Source organism: Ambystoma mexicanum, chromosome 7q (assembly GCF_040938575.1).
Source record: "Ambystoma mexicanum isolate Mex_15411 chromosome 7q, UKY_AmexF1_1, whole genome shotgun sequence".
NCBI lineage: Eukaryota > Metazoa > Chordata > Amphibia > Caudata > Ambystomatidae > Ambystoma > Ambystoma mexicanum.
Genome location: NC_090941.1, coordinates 1087060915 through 1087078798, shown reverse-complemented (window position 1 = coordinate 1087078798; position 17884 = coordinate 1087060915). Strand labels below are relative to the sequence as shown.

Below are 17884 nucleotides of genomic sequence, written 5' to 3'. Positions count from 1 at the left end.
GCGCGTGAAAAAGGCACAGGGGCAGACAGCAGCCCTCGCTCCAATGCAGAGCCCCGTCAGAGGCGGACACGTTGTCGCCAAACTAACTTGGAGCAGCAGGAGACTGAAGCCAGGGCAGCAGCTCGCCGCCTCGGGTGGGTGGATGCAGCCAGAAAGGGCCACTCGTGTCCCTGGCAAAGCACCTCCAGCGTCTCCCCGTTTTCTCTCCAGTGGACGCGCAAGGCCCCCTACAGCTAGGGGAGGCAAGTGGATGGGCCTCATCTGCATATGTGGGCTCTAGAGGAAGAGTGCACCCTGGGAGACAAGGGGACACTTGGAGCGGGAAGTGCTCACGGGGGAGAAGTGCCTACAAGAGGCAGGAAGGGAGGGAGGCCACATCATGCCTCTCCATAGCCAGGCCTCTGGATGATGGGGCAGAAGCGGCCGTCACCCTAAGCTTCCTAGAAGTCCCAGCTGGGCCCCATGCTACCTAATATCTCGCCTGATCGAGCCTGGTCGAGCACTGGTCGAGCCTTCAGCCAAGGGACACAGGAGCCAAGGGGTCTGGCCTCGAGCCTTCAACCGAGGGACCCAGGAGCCCAGGGTCTGGCCTCAGTGCTTCCCAAGTCGGCCTTCAGCTGAAGCCTGCCTGGGCTGGGAGCCTCAGCTGCTGTTCCTGGGTGTGCTTCTTTCCTGCATGTGAAGGCCACCAGCGGCGAAGGTTGCCCTCCGCCTTCCAAGGAGTCGAGGGGATAGAAGCAGGAAAATTGTGTGTGTGTTTATTTCTTCTTTTTTAGAGATTCTTTCTATTTTTGTAAGGAACTGACGCCTGGGTGAGTGCTAGTGTGGCTTGAGGTGAATTTACGGGCAGCTTCTTTGCAAACTTTTGCCAAACCAACTTGGAGCAGCACTGGGGTAGAGAGTCAGCCTTCCGCTGATGCCTGCCTAGGCGTGGCTGGGCTGGGGGCCTCAGCTGCTGTTACTGGGCCTGCTTCTTTCCTGGTCTTGTAGGCCGCCAGCCAGAGAAGGTAAGGGCTTCAACCAACATCGCCCTCTGCCTTCCAAAGAGTCGAGGAGACCGCAGCAGGAAAATTGTGTGTGTGTTTATTTCTTCTTTTTTAGAGGTGCTTTCTATTTTTGTAAGGAACCGACGCCTGGGTGAGTGCTAGTGTGGCGTGAGTTAAATTTACAGGCATCTTCTTTGCAAACTTTTGCCAAACCAATTTGGGGCAGCAGTGGGGTAGAGAGTCAGCCTTAAGCTGATGCCTGCCTAGGCGTGGCTGGGCTGGGGGCCTCAGCTGCTGTTACTGGGCCTGCTTCTTTCCTGGTCTTGTAGGCCGCCAGCCAGAGAAGGTAAGGGCTTCAACCAACATCGCCCTCTGCCTTCCAAAGAGTCGAGGAGACCGCAGCAGGAAAATTGTGTGTGTGTTTATTTCTTCTTTTTTTAGAGGTGCTTTCTATTTTTGTAAGGAACCGACGCCTGGGTGAGTGCTAGTGTGGCGTGAGTTACATTTACAGGCATCTTCTTTGCAAAATTTTGCCAAACCAACTTGGACCAGCACTGGGGTAGAGAGTCAGCCTTCAGCTGATGGCTGCCTGGGCTGGGCTGGGCTGGTCTGGGGGCCTCAGCTGCTGTTACTGGGCATGCTTCTTTCCTGGACTTGTAGGCCACCAGCCGGAGAAGGTAAGGGCCTCAACCAACATCGCCCTCTGCCTTTCAAAGAGTCGAGGAGACCCCAGCAGGAAAATTGTGTGTGTGTTTATTTCTTCTTTTTTAGAGGTGCTTTCTATTTTTGTAAGGAACCGACGCCTGGGTGAGTGCTAGTGTGGCGTGAGTTAAATTTACAGGCATCTTCTTTGCAAACTTTTGCCAAACCAATTTGGGGCAGCAGTGGGGTAGAGAGTCAGCCTTAAGCTGATGCCTGCCTGGGCTGGGCTGGGCTGGGGGCCTCAGCTGCTGTTACTGGGCCTGCTTCTTTCCTGGACTTGTAGGCCGCCAGCCCGAGAAGGTAAGGCCTCAACCAACATCGCCCTCTGCCTTCCAAAGAGTCGAGGAGACCCCAGCAGGAAAATTGTGTGTGTGTTTATTTCCATCTTTCTTTCCGAGTTTTTTTTTAAAGTTTTGTAAGGAACGGATGCTTGGGTGAGTGAGTGCAAGTGTGGCTTGGCCTGAATTTACAGACACTTTCTTTGCAAACATGAGTAGGCAAGTGGGTATTTCAAAAGTGGGTGCATGGAGCCGCTCGTTGCTTTTCCAAGCTGGCAGCTGTGGCTCCTGAGCTTGAGGCAAAAAGAAGGGCAGAAGCACACTGCAGAGGACAGCGTTCAGCCTTGCAAGAGGGCAGTGGACGTCGGAGGAGCCGACACAGCACAAGAGGCTCGGAATCGGCGCACTCTTCGCCTACGGCCATACCACCCTGAATGCGCCCGATCTCGTCCGATCTCGGAAGCTAAGCAGGGTCGGGCCTGGTTAGTACTTGGATGGGAGACCGCCTGGGAATACCAGGTGCTGTAGGCATTTTGCTACTCTGTGCCCGATAGGCGGCGTTCGTCTTCCCCGTCTTGAACTACATTTTTCCTCCATTCCGCTTTTAATTTTAACAAACACGGCGCGTGAAAAAGGCACAGGGGCAGACAGCAGCCCTCGCTCCAATGCAGAGCCCCGTCAGAGGCGGACACGTTGTCGCCAAACTAACTTGGAGCAGCAGGAGACTGAAGCCAGGGCAGCAGCTCGCCGCCTCGGGTGGGTGGATGCAGCCAGAAAGGGCCACTCGTGTCCCTGGCAAAGCACCTCCAGCGTCTCCCCGTTTTCTCTCCAGTGGACGCGCAAGGCCCCCTACAGCTAGGGGAGGCAAGTGGATGGGCCTCATCTGCATATGTGGGCTCTAGAGGAAGAGTGCACCCTGGGAGACAAGGGGACACTTGGAGCGGGAAGTGCTCACGGGGGAGAAGTGCCTACAAGAGGCAGGAAGGGAGGGAGGCCACATCATGCCTCTCCATAGCCAGGCCTCTGGATGATGGGGCAGAAGCGGCCGTCACCCTAAGCTTCCTAGAAGTCCCAGCTGGGCCCCATGCTACCTAATATCTCGCCTGATCGAGCCTGGTCGAGCACTGGTCGAGCCTTCAGCCAAGGGACACAGGAGCCAAGGGGTCTGGCCTCGAGCCTTCAACCGAGGGACCCAGGAGCCCAGGGTCTGGCCTCAGTGCTTCCCAAGTCGGCCTTCAGCTGAAGCCTGCCTGGGCTGGGAGCCTCAGCTGCTGTTCCTGGGTGTGCTTCTTTCCTGCATGTGAAGGCCACCAGCGGCGAAGGTTGCCCTCCGCCTTCCAAGGAGTCGAGGGGATAGAAGCAGGAAAATTGTGTGTGTGTTTATTTCTTCTTTTTTAGAGATTCTTTCTATTTTTGTAAGGAACTGACGCCTGGGTGAGTGCTAGTGTGGCTTGAGGTGAATTTACGGGCAGCTTCTTTGCAAACTTTTGCCAAACCAACTTGGAGCAGCACTGGGGTAGAGAGTCAGCCTTCCGCTGATGCCTGCCTAGGCGTGGCTGGGCTGGGGGCCTCAGCTGCTGTTACTGGGCCTGCTTCTTTCCTGGTCTTGTAGGCCGCCAGCCAGAGAAGGTAAGGGCTTCAACCAACATCGCCCTCTGCCTTCCAAAGAGTCGAGGAGACCGCAGCAGGAAAATTGTGTGTGTGTTTATTTCTTCTTTTTTAGAGGTGCTTTCTATTTTTGTAAGGAACCGACGCCTGGGTGAGTGCTAGTGTGGCGTGAGTTAAATTTACAGGCATCTTCTTTGCAAACTTTTGCCAAACCAATTTGGGGCAGCAGTGGGGTAGAGAGTCAGCCTTAAGCTGATGCCTGCCTAGGCGTGGCTGGGCTGGGGGCCTCAGCTGCTGTTACTGGGCCTGCTTCTTTCCTGGTCTTGTAGGCCGCCAGCCAGAGAAGGTAAGGGCTTCAACCAACATCGCCCTCTGCCTTCCAAAGAGTCGAGGAGACCGCAGCAGGAAAATTGTGTGTGTGTTTATTTCTTCTTTTTTTAGAGGTGCTTTCTATTTTTGTAAGGAACCGACGCCTGGGTGAGTGCTAGTGTGGCGTGAGTTACATTTACAGGCATCTTCTTTGCAAAATTTTGCCAAACCAACTTGGACCAGCACTGGGGTAGAGAGTCAGCCTTCAGCTGATGGCTGCCTGGGCTGGGCTGGGCTGGTCTGGGGGCCTCAGCTGCTGTTACTGGGCATGCTTCTTTCCTGGACTTGTAGGCCACCAGCCGGAGAAGGTAAGGGCCTCAACCAACATCGCCCTCTGCCTTTCAAAGAGTCGAGGAGACCCCAGCAGGAAAATTGTGTGTGTGTTTATTTCTTCTTTTTTAGAGGTGCTTTCTATTTTTGTAAGGAACCGACGCCTGGGTGAGTGCTAGTGTGGCGTGAGTTAAATTTACAGGCATCTTCTTTGCAAACTTTTGCCAAACCAATTTGGGGCAGCAGTGGGGTAGAGAGTCAGCCTTAAGCTGATGCCTGCCTGGGCTGGGCTGGGCTGGGGGCCTCAGCTGCTGTTACTGGGCCTGCTTCTTTCCTGGACTTGTAGGCCGCCAGCCCGAGAAGGTAAGGCCTCAACCAACATCGCCCTCTGCCTTCCAAAGAGTCGAGGAGACCCCAGCAGGAAAATTGTGTGTGTGTTTATTTCCATCTTTCTTTCCGAGTTTTTTTTTAAAGTTTTGTAAGGAACGGATGCTTGGGTGAGTGAGTGCAAGTGTGGCTTGGCCTGAATTTACAGACACTTTCTTTGCAAACATGAGTAGGCAAGTGGGTATTTCAAAAGTGGGTGCATGGAGCCGCTCGTTGCTTTTCCAAGCTGGCAGCTGTGGCTCCTGAGCTTGAGGCAAAAAGAAGGGCAGAAGCACACTGCAGAGGACAGCGTTCAGCCTTGCAAGAGGGCAGTGGACGTCGGAGGAGCCGACACAGCACAAGAGGCTCGGAATCGGCGCACTCTTCGCCTACGGCCATACCACCCTGAATGCGCCCGATCTCGTCCGATCTCGGAAGCTAAGCAGGGTCGGGCCTGGTTAGTACTTGGATGGGAGACCGCCTGGGAATACCAGGTGCTGTAGGCATTTTGCTACTCTGTGCCCGATAGGCGGCGTTCGTCTTCCCCGTCTTGAACTACATTTTTCCTCCATTCCGCTTTTAATTTTAACAAACACGGCGCGTGAAAAAGGCACAGGGGCAGACAGCAGCCCTCGCTCCAATGCAGAGCCCCGTCAGAGGCGGACACGTTGTCGCCAAACTAACTTGGAGCAGCAGGAGACTGAAGCCAGGGCAGCAGCTCGCCGCCTCGGGTGGGTGGATGCAGCCAGAAAGGGCCACTCGTGTCCCTGGCAAAGCACCTCCAGCGTCTCCCCGTTTTCTCTCCAGTGGACGCGCAAGGCCCCCTACAGCTAGGGGAGGCAAGTGGATGGGCCTCATCTGCATATGTGGGCTCTAGAGGAAGAGTGCACCCTGGGAGACAAGGGGACACTTGGAGCGGGAAGTGCTCACGGGGGAGAAGTGCCTACAAGAGGCAGGAAGGGAGGGAGGCCACATCATGCCTCTCCATAGCCAGGCCTCTGGATGATGGGGCAGAAGCGGCCGTCACCCTAAGCTTCCTAGAAGTCCCAGCTGGGCCCCATGCTACCTAATATCTCGCCTGATCGAGCCTGGTCGAGCACTGGTCGAGCCTTCAGCCAAGCGACACAGGAGCCAAGGGGTCTGGCCTCGAGCCTTCAACCGAGGGACCCAGGAGCCCAGGGTCTGGCCTCAGTGCTTCCCAAGTCGGCCTTCAGCTGAAGCCTGCCTGGGCTGGGAGCCTCAGCTGCTGTTCCTGGGTGTGCTTCTTTCCTGCATGTGAAGGCCACCAGCGGCGAAGGTTGCCCTCCGCCTTCCAAGGAGTCGAGGGGATAGAAGCAGGAAAATTGTGTGTGTGTTTATTTCTTCTTTTTTAGAGATTCTTTCTATTTTTGTAAGGAACTGACGCCTGGGTGAGTGCTAGTGTGGCTTGAGGTGAATTTACGGGCAGCTTCTTTGCAAACTTTTGCCAAACCAACTTGGAGCAGCACTGGGGTAGAGAGTCAGCCTTCCGCTGATGCCTGCCTAGGCGTGGCTGGGCTGGGGGCCTCAGCTGCTGTTACTGGGCCTGCTTCTTTCCTGGTCTTGTAGGCCGCCAGCCAGAGAAGGTAAGGGCTTCAACCAACATCGCCCTCTGCCTTCCAAAGAGTCGAGGAGACCGCAGCAGGAAAATTGTGTGTGTGTTTATTTCTTCTTTTTTAGAGGTGCTTTCTATTTTTGTAAGGAACCGACGCCTGGGTGAGTGCTAGTGTGGCGTGAGTTAAATTTACAGGCATCTTCTTTGCAAACTTTTGCCAAACCAATTTGGGGCAGCAGTGGGGTAGAGAGTCAGCCTTAAGCTGATGCCTGCCTAGGCGTGGCTGGGCTGGGGGCCTCAGCTGCTGTTACTGGGCCTGCTTCTTTCCTGGTCTTGTAGGCCGCCAGCCAGAGAAGGTAAGGGCTTCAACCAACATCGCCCTCTGCCTTCCAAAGAGTCGAGGAGACCGCAGCAGGAAAATTGTGTGTGTGTTTATTTCTTCTTTTTTTAGAGGTGCTTTCTATTTTTGTAAGGAACCGACGCCTGGGTGAGTGCTAGTGTGGCGTGAGTTACATTTACAGGCATCTTCTTTGCAAAATTTTGCCAAACCAACTTGGACCAGCACTGGGGTAGAGAGTCAGCCTTCAGCTGATGGCTGCCTGGGCTGGGCTGGGCTGGTCTGGGGGCCTCAGCTGCTGTTACTGGGCATGCTTCTTTCCTGGACTTGTAGGCCACCAGCCGGAGAAGGTAAGGGCCTCAACCAACATCGCCCTCTGCCTTTCAAAGAGTCGAGGAGACCCCAGCAGGAAAATTGTGTGTGTGTTTATTTCTTCTTTTTTAGAGGTGCTTTCTATTTTTGTAAGGAACCGACGCCTGGGTGAGTGCTAGTGTGGCGTGAGTTAAATTTACAGGCATCTTCTTTGCAAACTTTTGCCAAACCAATTTGGGGCAGCAGTGGGGTAGAGAGTCAGCCTTAAGCTGATGCCTGCCTGGGCTGGGCTGGGCTGGGGGCCTCAGCTGCTGTTACTGGGCCTGCTTCTTTCCTGGACTTGTAGGCCGCCAGCCCGAGAAGGTAAGGCCTCAACCAACATCGCCCTCTGCCTTCCAAAGAGTCGAGGAGACCCCAGCAGGAAAATTGTGTGTGTGTTTATTTCCATCTTTCTTTCCGAGTTTTTTTTTAAAGTTTTGTAAGGAACGGATGCTTGGGTGAGTGAGTGCAAGTGTGGCTTGGCCTGAATTTACAGACACTTTCTTTGCAAACATGAGTAGGCAAGTGGGTATTTCAAAAGTGGGTGCATGGAGCCGCTCGTTGCTTTTCCAAGCTGGCAGCTGTGGCTCCTGAGCTTGAGGCAAAAAGAAGGGCAGAAGCACACTGCAGAGGACAGCGTTCAGCCTTGCAAGAGGGCAGTGGACGTCGGAGGAGCCGACACAGCACAAGAGGCTCGGAATCGGCGCACTCTTCGCCTACGGCCATACCACCCTGAATGCGCCCGATCTCGTCCGATCTCGGAAGCTAAGCAGGGTCGGGCCTGGTTAGTACTTGGATGGGAGACCGCCTCGGAATACCAGGTGCTGTAGGCATTTTGCTACTCTGTGCCCGATAGGCGGCGTTCGTCTTCCCCGTCTTGAACTACATTTTTCCTCCATTCCGCTTTTAATTTTAACAAACACGGCGCGTGAAAAAGGCACAGGGGCAGACAGCAGCCCTCGCTCCAATGCAGAGCCCCGTCAGAGGCGGACACGTTGTCGCCAAACTAACTTGGAGCAGCAGGAGACTGAAGCCAGGGCAGCAGCTCGCCGCCTCGGGTGGGTGGATGCAGCCAGAAAGGGCCACTCGTGTCCCTGGCAAAGCACCTCCAGCGTCTCCCCGTTTTCTCTCCAGTGGACGCGCAAGGCCCCCTACAGCTAGGGGAGGCAAGTGGATGGGCCTCATCTGCATATGTGGGCTCTAGAGGAAGAGTGCACCCTGGGAGACAAGGGGACACTTGGAGCGGGAAGTGCTCACGGGGGAGAAGTGCCTACAAGAGGCAGGAAGGGAGGGAGGCCACATCATGCCTCTCCATAGCCAGGCCTCTGGATGATGGGGCAGAAGCGGCCGTCACCCTAAGCTTCCTAGAAGTCCCAGCTGGGCCCCATGCTACCTAATATCTCGCCTGATCGAGCCTGGTCGAGCACTGGTCGAGCCTTCAGCCAAGGGACACAGGAGCCAAGGGGTCTGGCCTCGAGCCTTCAACCGAGGGACCCAGGAGCCCAGGGTCTGGCCTCAGTGCTTCCCAAGTCGGCCTTCAGCTGAAGCCTGCCTGGGCTGGGAGCCTCAGCTGCTGTTCCTGGGTGTGCTTCTTTCCTGCATGTGAAGGCCACCAGCGGCGAAGGTTGCCCTCCGCCTTCCAAGGAGTCGAGGGGATAGAAGCAGGAAAATTGTGTGTGTGTTTATTTCTTCTTTTTTAGAGATTCTTTCTATTTTTGTAAGGAACTGACGCCTGGGTGAGTGCTAGTGTGGCTTGAGGTGAATTTACGGGCAGCTTCTTTGCAAACTTTTGCCAAACCAACTTGGAGCAGCACTGGGGTAGAGAGTCAGCCTTCCGCTGATGCCTGCCTAGGCGTGGCTGGGCTGGGGGCCTCAGCTGCTGTTACTGGGCCTGCTTCTTTCCTGGTCTTGTAGGCCGCCAGCCAGAGAAGGTAAGGGCTTCAACCAACATCGCCCTCTGCCTTCCAAAGAGTCGAGGAGACCGCAGCAGGAAAATTGTGTGTGTGTTTATTTCTTCTTTTTTAGAGGTGCTTTCTATTTTTGTAAGGAACCGACGCCTGGGTGAGTGCTAGTGTGGCGTGAGTTAAATTTACAGGCATCTTCTTTGCAAACTTTTGCCAAACCAATTTGGGGCAGCAGTGGGGTAGAGAGTCAGCCTTAAGCTGATGCCTGCCTAGGCGTGGCTGGGCTGGGGGCCTCAGCTGCTGTTACTGGGCCTGCTTCTTTCCTGGTCTTGTAGGCCGCCAGCCAGAGAAGGTAAGGGCTTCAACCAACATCGCCCTCTGCCTTCCAAAGAGTCGAGGAGACCGCAGCAGGAAAATTGTGTGTGTGTTTATTTCTTCTTTTTTTAGAGGTGCTTTCTATTTTTGTAAGGAACCGACGCCTGGGTGAGTGCTAGTGTGGCGTGAGTTACATTTACAGGCATCTTCTTTGCAAAATTTTGCCAAACCAACTTGGACCAGCACTGGGGTAGAGAGTCAGCCTTCAGCTGATGGCTGCCTGGGCTGGGCTGGGCTGGTCTGGGGGCCTCAGCTGCTGTTACTGGGCATGCTTCTTTCCTGGACTTGTAGGCCACCAGCCGGAGAAGGTAAGGGCCTCAACCAACATCGCCCTCTGCCTTTCAAAGAGTCGAGGAGACCCCAGCAGGAAAATTGTGTGTGTGTTTATTTCTTCTTTTTTAGAGGTGCTTTCTATTTTTGTAAGGAACCGACGCCTGGGTGAGTGCTAGTGTGGCGTGAGTTAAATTTACAGGCATCTTCTTTGCAAACTTTTGCCAAACCAATTTGGGGCAGCAGTGGGGTAGAGAGTCAGCCTTAAGCTGATGCCTGCCTGGGCTGGGCTGGGCTGGGGGCCTCAGCTGCTGTTACTGGGCCTGCTTCTTTCCTGGACTTGTAGGCCGCCAGCCCGAGAAGGTAAGGCCTCAACCAACATCGCCCTCTGCCTTCCAAAGAGTCGAGGAGACCCCAGCAGGAAAATTGTGTGTGTGTTTATTTCCATCTTTCTTTCCGAGTTTTTTTTTAAAGTTTTGTAAGGAACGGATGCTTGGGTGAGTGAGTGCAAGTGTGGCTTGGCCTGAATTTACAGACACTTTCTTTGCAAACATGAGTAGGCAAGTGGGTATTTCAAAAGTGGGTGCATGGAGCCGCTCGTTGCTTTTCCAAGCTGGCAGCTGTGGCTCCTGAGCTTGAGGCAAAAAGAAGGGCAGAAGCACACTGCAGAGGACAGCGTTCAGCCTTGCAAGAGGGCAGTGGACGTCGGAGGAGCCGACACAGCACAAGAGGCTCGGAATCGGCGCACTCTTCGCCTACGGCCATACCACCCTGAATGCGCCCGATCTCGTCCGATCTCGGAAGCTAAGCAGGGTCGGGCCTGGTTAGTACTTGGATGGGAGACCGCCTGGGAATACCAGGTGCTGTAGGCATTTTGCTACTCTGTGCCCGATAGGCGGCGTTCGTCTTCCCCGTCTTGAACTACATTTTTCCTCCATTCCGCTTTTAATTTTAACAAACACGGCGCGTGAAAAAGGCACAGGGGCAGACAGCAGCCCTCGCTCCAATGCAGAGCCCCGTCAGAGGCGGACACGTTGTCGCCAAACTAACTTGGAGCAGCAGGAGACTGAAGCCAGGGCAGCAGCTCGCCGCCTCGGGTGGGTGGATGCAGCCAGAAAGGGCCACTCGTGTCCCTGGCAAAGCACCTCCAGCGTCTCCCCGTTTTCTCTCCAGTGGACGCGCAAGGCCCCCTACAGCTAGGGGAGGCAAGTGGATGGGCCTCATCTGCATATGTGGGCTCTAGAGGAAGAGTGCACCCTGGGAGACAAGGGGACACTTGGAGCGGGAAGTGCTCACGGGGGAGAAGTGCCTACAAGAGGCAGGAAGGGAGGGAGGCCACATCATGCCTCTCCATAGCCAGGCCTCTGGATGATGGGGCAGAAGCGGCCGTCACCCTAAGCTTCCTAGAAGTCCCAGCTGGGCCCCATGCTACCTAATATCTCGCCTGGTCGAGCCTGGTCGAGCACTGGTCGAGCCTTCAGCCAAGGGACACAGGAGCCAAGGGGTCTGGCCTCGAGCCTTCAACCGAGGGACCCAGGAGCCCAGGGTCTGGCCTCAGTGCTTCCCAAGTCGGCCTTCAGCTGAAGCCTGCCTGGGCTGGGAGCCTCAGCTGCTGTTCCTGGGTGTGCTTCTTTCCTGCATGTGAAGGCCACCAGCGGCGAAGGTTGCCCTCCGCCTTCCAAGGAGTCGAGGGGATAGAAGCAGGAAAATTGTGTGTGTGTTTATTTCTTCTTTTTTAGAGATTCTTTCTATTTTTGTAAGGAACTGACGCCTGGGTGAGTGCTAGTGTGGCTTGAGGTGAATTTACGGGCAGCTTCTTTGCAAACTTTTGCCAAACCAACTTGGAGCAGCACTGGGGTAGAGAGTCAGCCTTCCGCTGATGCCTGCCTAGGCGTGGCTGGGCTGGGGGCCTCAGCTGCTGTTACTGGGCCTGCTTCTTTCCTGGTCTTGTAGGCCGCCAGCCAGAGAAGGTAAGGGCTTCAACCAACATCGCCCTCTGCCTTCCAAAGAGTCGAGGAGACCGCAGCAGGAAAATTGTGTGTGTGTTTATTTCTTCTTTTTTAGAGGTGCTTTCTATTTTTGTAAGGAACCGACGCCTGGGTGAGTGCTAGTGTGGCGTGAGTTAAATTTACAGGCATCTTCTTTGCAAACTTTTGCCAAACCAATTTGGGGCAGCAGTGGGGTAGAGAGTCAGCCTTAAGCTGATGCCTGCCTAGGCGTGGCTGGGCTGGGGGCCTCAGCTGCTGTTACTGGGCCTGCTTCTTTCCTGGTCTTGTAGGCCGCCAGCCAGAGAAGGTAAGGGCTTCAACCAACATCGCCCTCTGCCTTCCAAAGAGTCGAGGAGACCGCAGCAGGAAAATTGTGTGTGTGTTTATTTCTTCTTTTTTTAGAGGTGCTTTCTATTTTTGTAAGGAACCGACGCCTGGGTGAGTGCTAGTGTGGCGTGAGTTACATTTACAGGCATCTTCTTTGCAAAATTTTGCCAAACCAACTTGGACCAGCACTGGGGTAGAGAGTCAGCCTTCAGCTGATGGCTGCCTGGGCTGGGCTGGGCTGGTCTGGGGGCCTCAGCTGCTGTTACTGGGCATGCTTCTTTCCTGGACTTGTAGGCCACCAGCCGGAGAAGGTAAGGGCCTCAACCAACATCGCCCTCTGCCTTTCAAAGAGTCGAGGAGACCCCAGCAGGAAAATTGTGTGTGTGTTTATTTCTTCTTTTTTAGAGGTGCTTTCTATTTTTGTAAGGAACCGACGCCTGGGTGAGTGCTAGTGTGGCGTGAGTTAAATTTACAGGCATCTTCTTTGCAAACTTTTGCCAAACCAATTTGGGGCAGCAGTGGGGTAGAGAGTCAGCCTTAAGCTGATGCCTGCCTGGGCTGGGCTGGGCTGGGGGCCTCAGCTGCTGTTACTGGGCCTGCTTCTTTCCTGGACTTGTAGGCCGCCAGCCCGAGAAGGTAAGGCCTCAACCAACATCGCCCTCTGCCTTCCAAAGAGTCGAGGAGACCCCAGCAGGAAAATTGTGTGTGTGTTTATTTCCATCTTTCTTTCCGAGTTTTTTTTTAAAGTTTTGTAAGGAACGGATGCTTGGGTGAGTGAGTGCAAGTGTGGCTTGGCCTGAATTTACAGACACTTTCTTTGCAAACATGAGTAGGCAAGTGGGTATTTCAAAAGTGGGTGCATGGAGCCGCTCGTTGCTTTTCCAAGCTGGCAGCTGTGGCTCCTGAGCTTGAGGCAAAAAGAAGGGCAGAAGCACACTGCAGAGGACAGCGTTCAGCCTTGCAAGAGGGCAGTGGACGTCGGAGGAGCCGACACAGCACAAGAGGCTCGGAATCGGCGCACTCTTCGCCTACGGCCATACCACCCTGAATGCGCCCGATCTCGTCCGATCTCGGAAGCTAAGCAGGGTCGGGCCTGGTTAGTACTTGGATGGGAGACCGCCTCGGAATACCAGGTGCTGTAGGCATTTTGCTACTCTGTGCCCGATAGGCGGCGTTCGTCTTCCCCGTCTTGAACTACATTTTTCCTCCATTCCGCTTTTAATTTTAACAAACACGGCGCGTGAAAAAGGCACAGGGGCAGACAGCAGCCCTCGCTCCAATGCAGAGCCCCGTCAGAGGCGGACACGTTGTCGCCAAACTAACTTGGAGCAGCAGGAGACTGAAGCCAGGGCAGCAGCTCGCCGCCTCGGGTGGGTGGATGCAGCCAGAAAGGGCCACTCGTGTCCCTGGCAAAGCACCTCCAGCGTCTCCCCGTTTTCTCTCCAGTGGACGCGCAAGGCCCCCTACAGCTAGGGGAGGCAAGTGGATGGGCCTCATCTGCATATGTGGGCTCTAGAGGAAGAGTGCACCCTGGGAGACAAGGGGACACTTGGAGCGGGAAGTGCTCACGGGGGAGAAGTGCCTACAAGAGGCAGGAAGGGAGGGAGGCCACATCATGCCTCTCCATAGCCAGGCCTCTGGATGATGGGGCAGAAGCGGCCGTCACCCTAAGCTTCCTAGAAGTCCCAGCTGGGCCCCATGCTACCTAATATCTCGCCTGATCGAGCCTGGTCGAGCACTGGTCGAGCCTTCAGCCAAGGGACACAGGAGCCAAGGGGTCTGGCCTCGAGCCTTCAACCGAGGGACCCAGGAGCCCAGGGTCTGGCCTCAGTGCTTCCCAAGTCGGCCTTCAGCTGAAGCCTGCCTGGGCTGGGAGCCTCAGCTGCTGTTCCTGGGTGTGCTTCTTTCCTGCATGTGAAGGCCACCAGCGGCGAAGGTTGCCCTCCGCCTTCCAAGGAGTCGAGGGGATAGAAGCAGGAAAATTGTGTGTGTGTTTATTTCTTCTTTTTTAGAGATTCTTTCTATTTTTGTAAGGAACTGACGCCTGGGTGAGTGCTAGTGTGGCTTGAGGTGAATTTACGGGCAGCTTCTTTGCAAACTTTTGCCAAACCAACTTGGAGCAGCACTGGGGTAGAGAGTCAGCCTTCCGCTGATGCCTGCCTAGGCGTGGCTGGGCTGGGGGCCTCAGCTGCTGTTACTGGGCCTGCTTCTTTCCTGGTCTTGTAGGCCGCCAGCCAGAGAAGGTAAGGGCTTCAACCAACATCGCCCTCTGCCTTCCAAAGAGTCGAGGAGACCGCAGCAGGAAAATTGTGTGTGTGTTTATTTCTTCTTTTTTAGAGGTGCTTTCTATTTTTGTAAGGAACCGACGCCTGGGTGAGTGCTAGTGTGGCGTGAGTTAAATTTACAGGCATCTTCTTTGCAAACTTTTGCCAAACCAATTTGGGGCAGCAGTGGGGTAGAGAGTCAGCCTTAAGCTGATGCCTGCCTAGGCGTGGCTGGGCTGGGGGCCTCAGCTGCTGTTACTGGGCCTGCTTCTTTCCTGGTCTTGTAGGCCGCCAGCCAGAGAAGGTAAGGGCTTCAACCAACATCGCCCTCTGCCTTCCAAAGAGTCGAGGAGACCGCAGCAGGAAAATTGTGTGTGTGTTTATTTCTTCTTTTTTTAGAGGTGCTTTCTATTTTTGTAAGGAACCGACGCCTGGGTGAGTGCTAGTGTGGCGTGAGTTACATTTACAGGCATCTTCTTTGCAAAATTTTGCCAAACCAACTTGGACCAGCACTGGGGTAGAGAGTCAGCCTTCAGCTGATGGCTGCCTGGGCTGGGCTGGGCTGGTCTGGGGGCCTCAGCTGCTGTTACTGGGCATGCTTCTTTCCTGGACTTGTAGGCCACCAGCCGGAGAAGGTAAGGGCCTCAACCAACATCGCCCTCTGCCTTTCAAAGAGTCGAGGAGACCCCAGCAGGAAAATTGTGTGTGTGTTTATTTCTTCTTTTTTAGAGGTGCTTTCTATTTTTGTAAGGAACCGACGCCTGGGTGAGTGCTAGTGTGGCGTGAGTTAAATTTACAGGCATCTTCTTTGCAAACTTTTGCCAAACCAATTTGGGGCAGCAGTGGGGTAGAGAGTCAGCCTTAAGCTGATGCCTGCCTGGGCTGGGCTGGGCTGGGGGCCTCAGCTGCTGTTACTGGGCCTGCTTCTTTCCTGGACTTGTAGGCCGCCAGCCCGAGAAGGTAAGGCCTCAACCAACATCGCCCTCTGCCTTCCAAAGAGTCGAGGAGACCCCAGCAGGAAAATTGTGTGTGTGTTTATTTCCATCTTTCTTTCCGAGTTTTTTTTTAAAGTTTTGTAAGGAACGGATGCTTGGGTGAGTGAGTGCAAGTGTGGCTTGGCCTGAATTTACAGACACTTTCTTTGCAAACATGAGTAGGCAAGTGGGTATTTCAAAAGTGGGTGCATGGAGCCGCTCGTTGCTTTTCCAAGCTGGCAGCTGTGGCTCCTGAGCTTGAGGCAAAAAGAAGGGCAGAAGCACACTGCAGAGGACAGCGTTCAGCCTTGCAAGAGGGCAGTGGACGTCGGAGGAGCCGACACAGCACAAGAGGCTCGGAATCGGCGCACTCTTCGCCTACGGCCATACCACCCTGAATGCGCCCGATCTCGTCCGATCTCGGAAGCTAAGCAGGGTCGGGCCTGGTTAGTACTTGGATGGGAGACCGCCTCGGAATACCAGGTGCTGTAGGCATTTTGCTACTCTGTGCCCGATAGGCGGCGTTCGTCTTCCCCGTCTTGAACTACATTTTTCCTCCATTCCGCTTTTAATTTTAACAAACACGGCGCGTGAAAAAGGCACAGGGGCAGACAGCAGCCCTCGCTCCAATGCAGAGCCCCGTCAGAGGCGGACACGTTGTCGCCAAACTAACTTGGAGCAGCAGGAGACTGAAGCCAGGGCAGCAGCTCGCCGCCTCGGGTGGGTGGATGCAGCCAGAAAGGGCCACTCGTGTCCCTGGCAAAGCACCTCCAGCGTCTCCCCGTTTTCTCTCCAGTGGACGCGCAAGGCCCCCTACAGCTAGGGGAGGCAAGTGGATGGGCCTCATCTGCATATGTGGGCTCTAGAGGAAGAGTGCACCCTGGGAGACAAGGGGACACTTGGAGCGGGAAGTGCTCACGGGGGAGAAGTGCCTACAAGAGGCAGGAAGGGAGGGAGGCCACATCATGCCTCTCCATAGCCAGGCCTCTGGATGATGGGGCAGAAGCGGCCGTCACCCTAAGCTTCCTAGAAGTCCCAGCTGGGCCCCATGCTACCTAATATCTCGCCTGATCGAGCCTGGTCGAGCACTGGTCGAGCCTTCAGCCAAGGGACACAGGAGCCAAGGGGTCTGGCCTCGAGCCTTCAACCGAGGGACCCAGGAGCCCAGGGTCTGGCCTCAGTGCTTCCCAAGTCGGCCTTCAGCTGAAGCCTGCCTGGGCTGGGAGCCTCAGCTGCTGTTCCTGGGTGTGCTTCTTTCCTGCATGTGAAGGCCACCAGCGGCGAAGGTTGCCCTCCGCCTTCCAAGGAGTCGAGGGGATAGAAGCAGGAAAATTGTGTGTGTGTTTATTTCTTCTTTTTTAGAGATTCTTTCTATTTTTGTAAGGAACTGACGCCTGGGTGAGTGCTAGTGTGGCTTGAGGTGAATTTACGGGCAGCTTCTTTGCAAACTTTTGCCAAACCAACTTGGAGCAGCACTGGGGTAGAGAGTCAGCCTTCCGCTGATGCCTGCCTAGGCGTGGCTGGGCTGGGGGCCTCAGCTGCTGTTACTGGGCCTGCTTCTTTCCTGGTCTTGTAGGCCGCCAGCCAGAGAAGGTAAGGGCTTCAACCAACATCGCCCTCTGCCTTCCAAAGAGTCGAGGAGACCGCAGCAGGAAAATTGTGTGTGTGTTTATTTCTTCTTTTTTAGAGGTGCTTTCTATTTTTGTAAGGAACCGACGCCTGGGTGAGTGCTAGTGTGGCGTGAGTTAAATTTACAGGCATCTTCTTTGCAAACTTTTGCCAAACCAATTTGGGGCAGCAGTGGGGTAGAGAGTCAGCCTTAAGCTGATGCCTGCCTAGGCGTGGCTGGGCTGGGGGCCTCAGCTGCTGTTACTGGGCCTGCTTCTTTCCTGGTCTTGTAGGCCGCCAGCCAGAGAAGGTAAGGGCTTCAACCAACATCGCCCTCTGCCTTCCAAAGAGTCGAGGAGACCGCAGCAGGAAAATTGTGTGTGTGTTTATTTCTTCTTTTTTTAGAGGTGCTTTCTATTTTTGTAAGGAACCGACGCCTGGGTGAGTGCTAGTGTGGCGTGAGTTACATTTACAGGCATCTTCTTTGCAAAATTTTGCCAAACCAACTTGGACCAGCACTGGGGTAGAGAGTCAGCCTTCAGCTGATGGCTGCCTGGGCTGGGCTGGGCTGGTCTGGGGGCCTCAGCTGCTGTTACTGGGCATGCTTCTTTCCTGGACTTGTAGGCCACCAGCCGGAGAAGGTAAGGGCCTCAACCAACATCGCCCTCTGCCTTTCAAAGAGTCGAGGAGACCCCAGCAGGAAAATTGTGTGTGTGTTTATTTCTTCTTTTTTAGAGGTGCTTTCTATTTTTGTAAGGAACCGACGCCTGGGTGAGTGCTAGTGTGGCGTGAGTTAAATTTACAGGCATCTTCTTTGCAAACTTTTGCCAAACCAATTTGGGGCAGCAGTGGGGTAGAGAGTCAGCCTTAAGCTGATGCCTGCCTGGGCTGGGCTGGGCTGGGGGCCTCAGCTGCTGTTACTGGGCCTGCTTCTTTCCTGGACTTGTAGGCCGCCAGCCCGAGAAGGTAAGGCCTCAACCAACATCGCCCTCTGCCTTCCAAAGAGTCGAGGAGACCCCAGCAGGAAAATTGTGTGTGTGTTTATTTCCATCTTTCTTTCCGAGTTTTTTTTTAAAGTTTTGTAAGGAACGGATGCTTGGGTGAGTGAGTGCAAGTGTGGCTTGGCCTGAATTTACAGACACTTTCTTTGCAAACATGAGTAGGCAAGTGGGTATTTCAAAAGTGGGTGCATGGAGCCGCTCGTTGCTTTTCCAAGCTGGCAGCTGTGGCTCCTGAGCTTGAGGCAAAAAGAAGGGCAGAAGCACACTGCAGAGGACAGCGTTCAGCCTTGCAAGAGGGCAGTGGACGTCGGAGGAGCCGACACAGCACAAGAG

The 17884-nt window shown here is 54.7% G+C and overlaps 6 non-coding genes across 6 annotated transcripts; all 6 read left to right on the top strand.

Moving 5' to 3' along the window:
• Positions 1–2378: 2378 nt before the first annotated feature.
• Positions 2379–2497, top strand: LOC138529081 (5S ribosomal RNA). Its single transcript, XR_011284433.1, has one exon. It is a non-coding gene; the product is annotated as a 5S ribosomal RNA (ribosomal RNA).
• A 2469-nt stretch (positions 2498–4966) lies between these two features.
• LOC138529080 (5S ribosomal RNA) lies at positions 4967–5085 on the top strand. The gene has a single exon (XR_011284432.1). It is a non-coding gene; the product is annotated as a 5S ribosomal RNA (ribosomal RNA).
• Positions 5086–7554: 2469 nt separating this feature from the next.
• Positions 7555–7673, top strand: LOC138529100 (5S ribosomal RNA). Its single transcript, XR_011284451.1, has one exon. It is a non-coding gene; the product is annotated as a 5S ribosomal RNA (ribosomal RNA).
• Positions 7674–10142: 2469 nt separating this feature from the next.
• LOC138529079 (5S ribosomal RNA) lies at positions 10143–10261 on the top strand. Its single transcript, XR_011284431.1, has one exon. It is a non-coding gene; the product is annotated as a 5S ribosomal RNA (ribosomal RNA).
• Positions 10262–12730: 2469 nt separating this feature from the next.
• LOC138529099 (5S ribosomal RNA) lies at positions 12731–12849 on the top strand. Its single transcript, XR_011284450.1, has one exon. It is a non-coding gene; the product is annotated as a 5S ribosomal RNA (ribosomal RNA).
• A 2469-nt stretch (positions 12850–15318) lies between these two features.
• On the top strand, positions 15319–15437 carry LOC138529098 (5S ribosomal RNA). The gene has a single exon (XR_011284449.1). It is a non-coding gene; the product is annotated as a 5S ribosomal RNA (ribosomal RNA).
• Positions 15438–17884: the final 2447 nt, after the last annotated feature.